At 44.9% G+C, this 13,747-nt stretch overlaps 1 pseudogene; it reads left to right on the top strand.

Annotated features, from left to right (window-relative positions):
* Positions 1-3,862: 3,862 nt before the first annotated feature.
* Positions 3,863-8,581, top strand: LOC100846150 (annotated as a pseudogene).
* Positions 8,582-13,747: the final 5,166 nt, after the last annotated feature.

Below are 13,747 nucleotides of genomic sequence, written 5' to 3'. Positions count from 1 at the left end.
TTCGTTTGATGGGGTTTTCGGAATTATAAGGCCTTCTTTGATTCACATGATTCCCAAAATGCAGGATCAAAACGGCATATCATGTACTGTATTCATGTTGAATACTACATGAATAGGATGATGTTTGATTGTGCATAGAAAAAATATATGATTCACACAAAGAGGTTGGAATAAATGATTTGTTTCCTATAAAATCTAGTACGGATTGATCCTAAGAAAGAAATCATCTGGTTTTCAATCCTTTAGATCAAACAATCCACGTAGAATTTTTTTCTAAAAGATTAGAATCCAATGAAAATCCTTTGAATATAAGAGGACCTAAATATTCAGGCAATAGGAAACACTCCTGTCACTCCATGGTAGGGCCAGAGCTTAGGAAAAAACAAAGTAATCGGGAAATCCAAATTTGATCTATAAGTGGAGAAACAAAAAGATAATTTTAGGTATGAACGGTATGACGTGCAATTTGCATTGTGTGCTTTCTCTTTTTGTGACATCATTAACAACCCAGATTTTTCCTTTTTTCTTTTCTATGTGCATATCAATTTGAATTTGATACTTTGCATGCATTATACATAAAATATTATTCAGGGTCTCAATTGTATTAAAAAAAATCATAACTTTTTAGCAGTGATACTATGCATTAGTAACACAATAATACCTCAACTGCTCACCGGAGAGCGGCCACAAGGGTCTTCCCTTTCCGGCATGGACAGAATTGGATGGTGGACAAGGTGGGCATTTGCTAGGGGGTCTTCCCTTTCCGGCAGTGGTAAAACAAACCAAACCTCCAGGTGACTCCCCCGCGATCTACCCCCACCTTCGTAACCAACCATGTGCCCCTCCATTTCCTTTAATCACCTGCCATTTATTCCTTAACTGGTTCCCCTGATATCTCTCTCTCTTATATATGTGTCTCCTGACGAAGTTGGGACTTCGACAATGTACATATTGGTGGACATATATTTAGGAAAGATTTCGAGTGTATGTGTTGGCGAACTCGTCGACTAACAAGGACACATGGAACATGATTTACTCAGGTTCAGAGCCCTCGAAAGGTAATACCCCCACGTACTGTTTGTCTGATCTGGTATTGATGAGTTGATTACAAAGGGTTACCGCAGAGGCTAGATGCACAGATTCGATCTGGCGAGTGCATCTAGACGGCTTCTATCTAGATTGGGTGTCCTTGGCTCCCCCTCCTGGTCCTTTATATATGCAGGAACTCAGATCTCAGGTAGAGTCCAAGTCGGTTACAATGAAGACATTTACTCTAATTAAGCTTCCTTATCTTGAGTCATAAGATTTGGCATATGGACTCCTAGAGTCATAGTAGGCTTCCTTGTGGGCCCCCAGCTGGGCCGTAACGGGTATACTCGAGTCGAGTACGTGGTTAGTCATAACCACATCATCTCCTCTCTCACACTAGCCCGCCCCCAGCTCTCCACAACGCCGACTTCGGCACCTCCAAGCATGCTCAGGCGCTACCGGTCCTCGCAGCCGCTGCCACCGGCCTCCTGCTTCCTCCACGCGCAGCTCCTTGCAGGTCCGGCGTCCGCCTCCCCATGCCATGGACAGGGCCTGATCCGGTCGCCCTCGGCCCCACCGGCGCCGGATATGGTTGACCCGCCCCCAGCGCATCGGTCTGGCATGGCAGAGGAGCAGTTCCTGGCTTCCGTTGTGGACGCCGCCAAGAACGGCAAAGAGGCACGCCCGCGGTCCCTTGCGCCTCTTTGAGGCTAGTCCTCTTGGCCGCCCGAGCTCCCGGCGCCGTATCTTCTGTTCTGGCTGCCGTCCTTTGGAGCCGGTGGTTTCCCTTTGAATCTTCTTGTATTGTGATCTTGCTTGCTTTGTTGGATCTATTGAGTACCATCATGTACCATGGGTAGATGCCATGTACTAATTTTTTTTTATGAATGTTTCTGCTTTGGCTTTTCCTGGTACATGACGCACAATTATGTGTTGACGTACACGGTACTTACAGATGATGTATTAAATTAATGGGTACATGATGAGGTACTCAATTTTGATGAATGTTTGCGCTTTTTTTCTTGGTACATAAGAGGTACATGTGATATACCATATGATGTATTCGTCTCATAAGTTCATGTACACGGTGTACTTAAAAACTGATAAGGTACATGACGTACAATTATGAGTGGATGTACGTTGATTTGAGTACCATCATGTACAACTAAGTATTGAAGATCTACTCTTCTTGTTTTTGCAGATGTTCATACTGTGATTTGAGTATCATCATGTATTCTTGTTAGTACCGATGGGTACATAGATAAACGAGCAATGTAGCGTGACTCTCTAAAATATATACCGATGAGTACATTACATGACACTTTGAAATTTCAGCAAGAAAATAAAAGAGCAGAGAGAGAATGAAAGAATAATAAAAAAGTTGTCAGTGGTCACATCCAAGAGAGACAGAGAACTGACACAAGAGAGTCCAAAAAGGATGCATGCCTGACACAAATACTACTTTTGGTTGTTAACCAACTTTCTCTAATTAACTAAGAGGGGGGAGGGTTGGAGAGGCTGGGCGGTACGAATACGTGTACCATAGAAAAGTAATAAAATAAAACATTATAACAATGCATCTTTGGATTGAAGGAATCAAAAAGGGTATTTGTAGGATTTAAGCCCATATGAACTTTATAGAGGTTCTTTGGTTCAAAGGAATTGATCCTCCAAAATTCTTATGGGTTGTTTTCTTACACACCTATTGGAATTCGAGTAAAAAGATATGCACTTCCTTGGATTGTAAGGACTAGAAAGAGTATGAACATGAAAAATACAAGATTGAAATGCCATCTACATTGAATTCCTACAAGATTTGAAAAACGCGGAAATTTTGGAAGTGGTGTTTTTGGATGGTGCACATGAAATGAACATAGTGATTTTACGGGAATTATAGAGATTAGAGAGATGTAGAGATAAGATGCATAGACCTTCCAGAAAGGAAAAAAAGAGAGGTTTCAACTCACATTAGGATTCCTATGGAATTCCCCAAAAAAAAGGGATCCCTACGGAATTGATGCCAAAGGAATCCAAATAGCTAATGTAGCAAAATATCCTAACAATAAGGATCCTTCAAAATTCATTTGAGAACCAATCTAAAGAGGCCCTTAGACCTCTTGAAAAATTTCTTTGTGTGTATGACAACCATGTCGTGCACTAGTTTCTATATAAAGTTCATGCATTTTTCTATGTTGCAACTAAACAACGTGTGCTGTCTGTTCCCGTGTTTGCTGTCATGTAAGATTCACTGTGCGGTGACATTCTATTCCAACATTTTTCCTATTGCTTCATTTGTAATTCCTATGATCAAAAGGCACTCGCTTTGGACGCACCATGTAATTTTAGCGAGTTTTTATCCAGAAATATCGCAGAAGAGAAAGGAACGAACTTCTTCGGGTTTGGACTATAACTTGCCATACGGGCCAGGCCTTTAAAAAAGACCGACGGCATGGTCCGGCTTAGGCTCGGCGTGGCATGAAGTTAAACGGGCCCATGCCGGTCTGTGACCCGATTTCGGCCTTGCCTGGGCCTTGAGCCCGTGAGCTGGCAGCCTGGCCCGACACCACCCGTTTAGAATTTTTCTCTTTTACTTTCATTTTACATTTTTCGGTGTATTTCCTCGCGGACCGCCAAGCTAAATCGCCCCAGGCCGACCTGACCGAGGTTTTGGGCCTGGCAGCCTGGCACGACACAGCCCGTTATACAAGGGCTTAGGGCCCTAACCGGGCCTGAGCTGGTCTTGCCGAGTTTGGGCCCGTTGGCCAGGCATAATTTGGCAAAGAGTCTTTTGCTAATCGCTATCCCACTTCCATTCCCGGCCCCATCTTAAACAAAAAAAAAACAGACCCACCCACCGAATTCCCCGTACCCAAACGGAAGAAGCAAAACCCTTGACCTATACCGGCCGCCCTCGCCGGCCTCGATCCACGGCGGCGGCGGCGGCGGCCTGTTGTGGGCATTGGCCTTCCCTCCTATCGGTTGCACTGCCCTGCTTCTCCGACTCCGGCGACACCTAAAGTTCGGTAACAGTAACCAAACATTGGCCTTCGCGTCTTGCGGCTGCCTGCGCGGTACATCGCCGCCCTCCTCTTTATTTTTCTCCAAGGTTGAATTGGCCAAGAAACGTTTCTTTCATGCGTTTGCGTGTTGATTTTTTGCACAATTAGGCATCGGATACGTCAGATGGTAGGAATTTGGGGAAGTTTGTATCAGGATCGCAATGGGAGATTGGCAGTAACTGATTCATTGTGCCATGTCTGAAACCAATTAGGTGTACGATTCAAGGTGAAATTTGTCTTCCACCGGATTAGGGCTAAAATAACCTTGCAGAAGTTGTTGTCACAATAGTTGATCTCGAATTCTGGTGATTTGGAACATATTTGTAAAACATTACCACAACTATTAAAGCTATTTTGATCTAAAAACTATCAAAGCTATTGATATTCTACCTAGCAATACCGTGTCTCAGTTGTGTTTATGACTTGTATCCGTATGTTAAAGTTCCTGCATATCTGACTCTGGAACTTTTTCCCACATGTGTCAACGTGACATGTAGAATTATCTTTACTATATGATTAAGAAAAACATGGCTTGGTAGCACCCAAAGACGAGCACTTCAGTTTTTTAGCAATGGATTTCCAGGTGCACTTTATTGGCACCTAGACTTTCTGCAATTCTCATAAGTATTATTAGAATTCTGTAAATAGCAGTTAGCCTTGCCCCTTTTTCGTTGTTTTTTCACCTAATAACCATATGTGAGAAATATTTTGCCCCTTTGTGTGCCTGGTCGTTTTCCAATCATACCCAGCATCTAACCTCACACAAGCACTGCCCAGATCTCCCTCATGGCGCTGCCTACCCTTGCAGTATCATTGCCTAGCTGGATCTCTGCTGCCTGCCCTCGCATGACCATAGAAGCAAAGAACAAGCATGATATACAGAGTACAATCCACATAGTACCATTTTCACCTGATTTTGCGTCACCTGGTTCTTTCAAACACAAATGTACTAACACATAATCGATATTTCTAGTCCTAGTCATGAGAACATTCCAATCTATCTTTTACTTCTGCAAGCTTTGCAACCACAATGTTCCAACGACCAACCAATTTCAAATTGCGCGCAGCGAGAGGATCGGATAAGAGCATCACTGCCGACACTTGTCAGGATGCTCATGAACTTGCTGTGGGGCGTGGTAGTCGTATCTTTAGAGGTAGAAATGGACGTGTATTTCAATGTGTAGATGATGTTTGATTCATTGCTATGGAGGTCATATGGTGGGGAGAGCCGCGGTAGAATCATCTGGGCAGGTGGAGCGATTAGACTGCCGAGAGGGGCGACGAATGAGAGGAGGAGGAGGATACGCCAAATGTCAACGGATGAGTGCTATGTGAGAAGAGGCCATTGAAGGAAAGGGAGAGGCTTGTGAGGCGCTAGATGAGAGCTGGAGGATCGGAGCCCATGAATGCAGTGCCTTCAAATGGCAGGATGGTGGCTTGGGGGTCTACTTGGAATGACTGAACACAGGGTTGACTGGTCCCCTCTGAAGGAACCATTATGTTGGGTTGATGGAGTACCAACAAAAGATAAAGAAGTTCAGATACTAATTAACTCTACCAAGAAACTTTAGCACTACAAAACTAATGTGGTGATCTGCAGTTGCTACCAAACCATTTCCTTGGATTAATCTATCACGGAGAAATTGTGGTACTTCAAAATTCGTTGAAGAAAATGATGCATCTTCCCTGCTTAGCAGCCCTGCTACTTCGAAGGCTGAGATAAATTAGGCAACTGCTGCGATTCTGTCTGCCTGTAAAGTTTGAGATACATTATTATTGCTGCTCTAGTTCTATAGGTTGCTTCTTTTTCGTTGTGATGCTTGAGGTCTGTGGTGTGCCAAAATAAATTTATAGCCTAGTTTTTTGTTTGTTTGTTTAGGTTCATCCAGTTTTCTGTATACTAATTTGGAAGATAGCACCATATTTTTTGATGTTACCTTGTGAGGATTTGGTGAACTACTACTCCCTCCGATCCATATTACTTGTCGCAGCTCTGTCTAGATACACATGTATTAGACGTGTTTCATTGTGTAGCTTAGCTGGACAAAGCTGCGACAAGCAATATGGACCGGAAGGAGTAATATTATTCTCCAAAAAATAAAACGTTGAAGTACTATATTGTTACTATGGTGCATTTTTTACATAATTTGACATCTCAGTTTGACAATTGATTATTTTCCAGGTATGTGACACCTTCCAACACACACAGTACTACTCTCAGTGCTGATTGCCAAACTATGGTGGTGTGCTGGGAGATCATGTTTGAATATTGCTGCTGACTGTTTGAAGCTACATCCACGCATAGCATTGGAAGAAACTTCAGTGACAAGAAAAGAAACAGCCGTTGGAAATTTATATCCTTGGGTAGGTTCAGACCGTCATTCCTCATGCAAAACCCACTCATTTGATCGCATCAAATTCATACAAGAATTTCTCTTATTACAATGAGTCCACGTCCGCCTGGTGGTTCATTAAATCGTAAGCATTGTCCAAATGAGCCAACATCAACACCCAGTCATGTTAATTTTTGCCACCCACAATTTCCTCAGCATATGCAATTTTCACAACCGCCGTATGCCATGAATATCCCCTTCCAGCAATTCCCGCAGCAACCCCTGTACCCACCAAATGTCCACTACGTTGTTGTCCAACCACAATATGCACCATACTCTCTACCACCGCCGCTGCCGCCTCCGCAACCTGCTTTGGTTATGCGATCCACGTCAGTCTCGGATTCAGGTACCCCACACGTGGAAACTTGTCCAGAAGAACACGGCATTGATAATGTAGACAATGATGACAGTGCTGAACCTGAGCGAACTGCTAGGCGATTAGCATGGACGGAGAAGGAGGACATCAGATTGGTAAGCTGGCCTATTCATTTTCCTTTTTGTGCTATTAGGATCTTGTAAAGTTACAAAGTTTTTTCTAATATTTGTGTGCTCTAACTACACATTAGCGCTTGGTTGAATTGCTCCAAGATCAAGAAGTATGACATGTACTGGGAGAATGTTGCGGCAGCATACAACAGCACCACCCCTAGAGATCGTAGAAGGGAAGCAAAACATTTGAAGTGCCATTGGCATAAGATAACCAAGAAGATTGCCTGCTTTGATGATTGCTGGTGCCAGGTCAAAGCAAAATATCCTAGTAGCCTATCTGACAATATGCAACTGATGGACAAAACATGGGTGATGTTCAATGAGGAAGCACGGGCAATATACCTTGAGGAAGAGAAACATTGTTTTGCCTTTGACCATTGCTGGAAAGCTGTCTGGGACCAACCCAAGTGGAAAGCTTACATCTCGTCTTTGTCCTCCAAAACTACCAAGCTGTCTGAGTCTGGGGACTACACGTCGTCCACTGAAGATACTGAAGATTACCCTGAAGAGATGGATGAACAAGGTTGTGCCACAGCAAAGGAGATACATGAAGGTAAAGGTAAGATGCCATCTTCGTCAGAGGTCGAAAAGGATATCCAATGCTCAGTGGATCTTCATAACACACTTCAGGTGAATCGAGAAGAGATGACAGGTGTTCAGCTTATGCACTCAGACCAAAAGCTTGAACTGTCCAAATTAGAGCAGACAGAAAGAGCGGACAACAGCTCCTTCATTTCAAAAAATCAGCAAGAATTGTTGATGGCTGATGCTGCGTGGATCAATGAAATTTCAGCCCGGGAGCGAGCTGTTGGCTGGTAATTTGAAGCTCAGCGAATTTCAACATGGGAGGGCATTGAGGGAAGACGTGGCCAAAAACAGAACACTTGGACAGGGTTACAAGGAACTAGACTATGGGAGAGCAACAGTTAGGGAAAACATCCCTGAAAAGGAAACAGGCCCACAAGTTTGTAATAAGCAAGAACATGGGAGGGCAGTGAGGGGAAATGCTCCTCAAAGTGAAACACCTACACAAAGTTGCAAGGCGGCAAAGCTTAAACGTAAACGCAAAGGCAAATCAGTACCTTGTTCGTCTGAAGTGCAGGAAGACATCAAACGTGCAGTGGATCTTCAGATCATGCTTACGAAGGATCGTGAGAAGATGTCAGAAGTACAGCTCCGTCTCTCGAAAGAGAAGCTTGAATTCGCCAAACTAAAGCAGCAGGAAGCAAAGGATAAGAAGGAAACAACACTTTACGATAAATACTCGGAGCTGTTGATGTCTGACACCTCGAGGTTCAATGAGTTACAGAAGGCTGAGTATGAGAAGGCGGTGAGACGCATGGGTGAGATGTTATTTGGTAGAGATGACAACTAGCATCATTTAGATTTAGTAGGTTATGCTGTACACTTTTTCTGAACTGCTATCTTGAGCAGCAGTATTGGATTGTGTAGAGTATGAGAAGGCGATGAGACACATGGGCGAGATGTTATGTTGTAGAGATTGGTAACTAGCGTTTGTTATGTTGAACACTTCTAAAGTGTTAAGTATAACAGTGATGGAATGTAGGTGGATGCTGTTATACTTGTTAACTTAAAACCTTTTAGCTCTCACACTTACACTGAACAACTTGCTAGCTCCCTAAATTGGGAGAATGGCATAGTTTGATGGCTGATCAATTGAACTTTAGAAGGTTCTGCAATCTAGCAAAGCCTTATTAGTATATAAGTAGGGAGATGGAGAGGCGTCGGTGCGTTCATTTCTGAGTACAGGAGATTGATATCATCATGAATGGAGAGGATCGCTTTGAATAAATGGGTATGGTACTCCGTATGACATATTGGCATAGTAGTAGTTTTGATGCCGTAAAGGAAATGAACTTGTACGTTTCAACGTACATTGAGCCTTTGAGAACTGCTCAACCAAAAGAATTCACAGCATTTGGTAAAAAAAGTAGAGGGTGTGCGCTTCTGAGGATTTACTTCGACACCTGAAACAATACATTTTTATCCAGTTTAGCTGGTCCTTGGCAACCGAATAATGATTGATAAGATTCATGCGCATCCACATTCCATGACACTTGTATGCAAACACAGTTTAGCTGCTCCTTGGCAACCGATTAATGATTGATAAGTTCATTATTTTAAATAAGATTTCAGAGGAAATGATTAGCAAAGGATAGAGTAACAATTAACAAAAAAATTAGGGCCTTATTCGGTTTATAAGATTTTGAAATTAGGAATAGGAAGAGTAGAGGATTGGGATGTCATGCACTTCATCCTGTGGAGTTTTCCAGAGCCTCAATGCCAAGAGTCTTTAGGAGTTATGTCAATTTGGACATAATCTTTATGAATTTAGTATCTCTATTCCTGTGGAACAAATGCTACATATAAGGAAATCCTAAGCTTTCAAATCCTCTAAAAATCCTACAAACCAAATGAGTCCTCAGATTTGCTTAGTTACTTAGAAGAACTAATGAAACCACACAATACAAAATAAAGGTGCTCCACATCCCCCTTCATGTTCTCTATAGAGTCGACGGGATGGCGGTCTCATAGCTTCGAGCCTACAAGTCCTTTTGTAAAATGTAGACTTGCTTTCTGTTCAGTTCTCCAAATCATTTACCATTTATTGTGTAATGACCTCAACTTGATTTGTACTGTACTATAGTGCATAACCTCATTGGGAATACCTATAGAAGTTGACAATGCACTATCACGTCTAATAACACCACAGAACCTACACTGCTACGGAACAGATGATCGCAAATGGATGAAAAACCTCATTGCACAGGGAGGATTGGCACATCACCGCCTACTTTCGGTTGATACGCATCACACACAGTTGCCCTCCCTGGGCGATGTAGCACCATATCGCCTGGTTGATGAGCAAGATGAACCATATGCAACGAGAAGTAAACGGCCATCTCTGAATTAGTGCTAGCAATTAGTTTTTTCCCAAGCTGTAGACGGTACCATTATGTATCACACCAACCAGCATTTTCAGATGTCTTCCAACCCTAAAACGATGGACCTAAAAAGTCATCTGGAGTGAGATCTAGACATCAACTAATTTGTGTGCCATCAAAATTAGCCAGAGTAGTATGAATTTCGTAAACAAAGAAGGTGCAGAGGTTTTTGTTGATAAGGAATTTTGATGATTCAATGGAAATGATGATGGAAGGAGTGTAGCTCTATGGAGAGGACGATGGAGGGATCAAGAAAGATAAGACGAATATATAAAGAGCGTCAGATATGTTGGAATAAATGGAATTAAGAGAATGTTTTTGGGCTATTTCTTCGGCCATTCCACTACATTTTTATTAAATTCAATGAACAACTCAAGATAACATGACCATAAATTTTACAGTATCGCGACCAATGGACATAATAATTAGATCAATTTAACTAGTCAACGACCCGAGCAGATGCACCCGCTTGCAACAAAAGCAAATATAAGAACAAATGTTCTTCAATAAAATAATAGTAGTAAGTCATAACACGCTAACATTTGATATCAAATCAGTTTGCATGACTGTTTTCTGCCGGCCCCACCATAATCGGCACGGCAATGTTTCCTTTCCTTTTTTTGTAAGATGATTAGTTTAGCCTTGATTCCTCGCATCTCTTTGTAACCCCAACCCACTAGAAATTAAATCGTAGGTTTAACGTCTTGTGTACTATCTCATAAATACGAATTATCTTTTTAGTGGTAGGCGTTTCCGTACACCAAGCCTATAATGTGGCAGACATCTGCATCCTTTGGAGCAACAAAGCGGGGAGCACTCATAAAGTGTTGTTTTCTTTACAACAAACCCACTAATCATAATGAATTGTTCTAACTAGCTAAAGTGCGATCGAATAGATCAATTTGACGCATAGAAAAAAAAACAAACAGAGAATTCTATTTAACGTGACTAAGAACTTTTTACAAATTAAAATATGTGTGGAACTCTGCCAGTCGATGCAATTTGATTCTTACAGAAATATGACTTCAGTTTGCAATATTTGTTGTGAAGGCAACACATGTGCTTAGTTTTAGGGGAGTGGACAAAAGATGTGGACAAAGAAGATAGGGTGGGACTAAGCAAAAATGCCTATCAGGACCCGAGCTGCTGGCATCACGTTATCCTCGACGCTACTAACGCCTGGAGATCCAGAAAACTGGGTCCACCCGCATGTATTCACCACCGGCCCAACTCGTATTTCGTTCGTATTCAGTAGGACACCAACGGTGGCTTGGTCCATGTTCCACTAGTCCCATCCTGACCTTCCCGTGCCTGCATCTGTAAGTTGGACCAAACGCGTGGGATTCAAAAAGGCCCATCTATGAGTTGGACCAAAGGCGTTGCAATTAAAACAACCCAAACCTAACCCCACCCCCTACCCATTCGACTCCTCCAGTCTCTCCCACACGAACTCATCGCAACGGGATCCGCCGCCCCCCAATCAGATCTCCGCCGCCGCCCGAAACAACCGGCCAGGAAGGAGCGCGACCGTCTCTTCCTACGAAGCTGCATCTCCTACCTCCCCGGGATCGGGAATCGCCGCCACCTGCTTCGCCATAAGGAGAATTGATTCTTCTTATCTTCCGCTGCGGCCGCAATCTATTCTTCTCCTCTTCCGCCGCGGTGAGCTCGAGGGGCGAGCCGGATCTGCCGTGGTCAAGATCGTGCGCCCGCAGACGCCATCAAGATCGCGCGGGCCCGCGCGGATTCTTCTCTTACTCCTCGGACGCTGTCAAGATCCAGCGGGCCTGTGCTGGTTCTTTTCCCTCCTCGTTCGTAGCCTATATGGCGCGAGCCAGGTGCGGGCTTGCCGGTGAGAGGCGTGAGGCAGAGGCCTGCCTCGGCTAGGCCATGTGTCGTGGTGGTGTCACGGCAGATGCCATAGGATGGCTTATGTTGGGGCCGATGGACGAAGGAGGATCCGGAGGAGGGAGGACGTGATGAGAACCACGCACGAACACAAGAACACACACACGATTTACCCAGGTTCGGAGCCCTCTTGTTGAGGTAAAACTCCTACTCTTGCTTGGTTGTATTTGCCGAGATACCAAGATCTACAATGGTGCTCCTTGAGCAGTTTACTTGAGGAAGAAGAAGAAGAAGAAGGGGAAACCCTAGATGACTAAGTGACATGTGGACCAAAGGCTAACGTTATCTTTTACGGGCCCCGCTGAGCACGTCCTTCGGTTCCCTATGGAGCGGACGGCAGGGACAAAGAAGCTTTACTTTTCCTGGCGCCCGGCAACACGTACAGAGACCACGCGCCGACTTCCGTCACCGATTCTCTTTTGGTGTTTCTTTGCGCAGTCGCCTGACATCGGGACGTAAGCAACGACTGCTTTCCTGTGATAAAGAGGACGCTGCTTTACCTTGCGCCATGTGATAAGGATAAGACCGTTGGCACATCTCGGCGCCGGCCGAGATCAGAGTACTTGTGCTTATTCTGCAATCACATAAGACAAGATAGAGGTGCTGGCATATACGCAGTATGCCGGCCTGGTATTGGTTTGGCTTAAGGATGCCAACGCACATGTTTGTGCCGGTTTTGCCTTCGTCATCTTGGCTAATGTATGTCGTCTTGACCCTATCCGAGGTCATCCCCCCGACACTAGTCCTCGAAGCTGTTGCGGTCCGGTAGGAAATTATGTCGGGCCACGACAGTTTTCCACAACTCAAGCCACCAACACCTAGTAGGGTTTAGCTCAGGTAATTGCCGAGACAACCCCTAGTTTTAGCCGAGATCAGGCCACTCCGACATATCTTATCGGCGTACTTACTCAACCCTGAGTCGAGATTCTTATATTCCTTGTTGCCGACAGTAAAAAACTTGTTTCTGCCGACATTAGCACCACCTGTCTCTTGTACTCTGCGCTCTGCTTAAATAACGGGAAGATAAGACCCGGAATATTGTCGGCGCGCCTTTTGAGGCGAGCGTATCGTCCCATCGGACAGTAAAAACTGGCAGGTCATTAAGAGGGGAATATCGGTTCCCACGTGGATCCTTATCCTCCGGATTCGACGGGATTAACTGCGCCATGTCGCGCAGTAACCGAGTGCATGCGCCGTTAATGGGGTTGAATGCCCCCGTGATCGTGCGTGGCCTTTCAGTTGGCCACAGAGATCGTGGGCGCGGAAGATCCGCACCCCATTAGTGCGCTGCGAGTATAAATAAAGGGAGGGGGCGAGGGTGAAAACCCTTCACGTTCCCCCAACACTCTCGCTCTCCTTTGCTCTTCTTTGCTCCTTGCGCGCTCCGCCATTGCCGCTAGCTCCGAGCTCATCTGCCGCCGTGCTTCCTAGCTCCCAGCAACCGAGCTCACCGCTGCATCCTCGCGCGCGCTCGCTTAGCTCTCCGCCGCCTCTTTCTTGCCCGCTCGCGCCTTGCGCCTCCGTGTCCTCACCAGAAACCCTAAACCTAGATCCAGTTCGAGCAATGGCGTCCTCCTCTCGTGATGCCACCGCCGCCGACTCCGCTGCTCAGCACACCGAGGAGGAGACGGGCTCGGAGCGAGCCGGTAGGGAAGGGTCCGATGTTTCGCCGGCGGACATCGAGTGGCTCTGCCGCACCTGTCGGATCCCGGAGGAGGTCGAGTGTCGGATGCCCGGCGACGAGGTCGTGCCGACGCCCGAACTCGGTGAGCATGTTGTTTTTCTTGCTCATTTTGAACGAGGGTTTGCTCTGCCGGTCAACGATTTCACTAGGAAATTCCTAGATTTCTTTTGCCTTCTGCCGCACCACCTTCCGGCAAACGCCATCCTTACTCTTTCGGCG

Source organism: Brachypodium distachyon, chromosome 4 (genome assembly GCF_000005505.3).
Source record: "Brachypodium distachyon strain Bd21 chromosome 4, Brachypodium_distachyon_v3.0, whole genome shotgun sequence".
Lineage (NCBI taxonomy): Eukaryota > Viridiplantae > Streptophyta > Magnoliopsida > Poales > Poaceae > Brachypodium > Brachypodium distachyon.
Note: the sequence above shows the minus strand (reverse complement) of the source record. Positions and strands in the feature narration are given on the sequence as shown.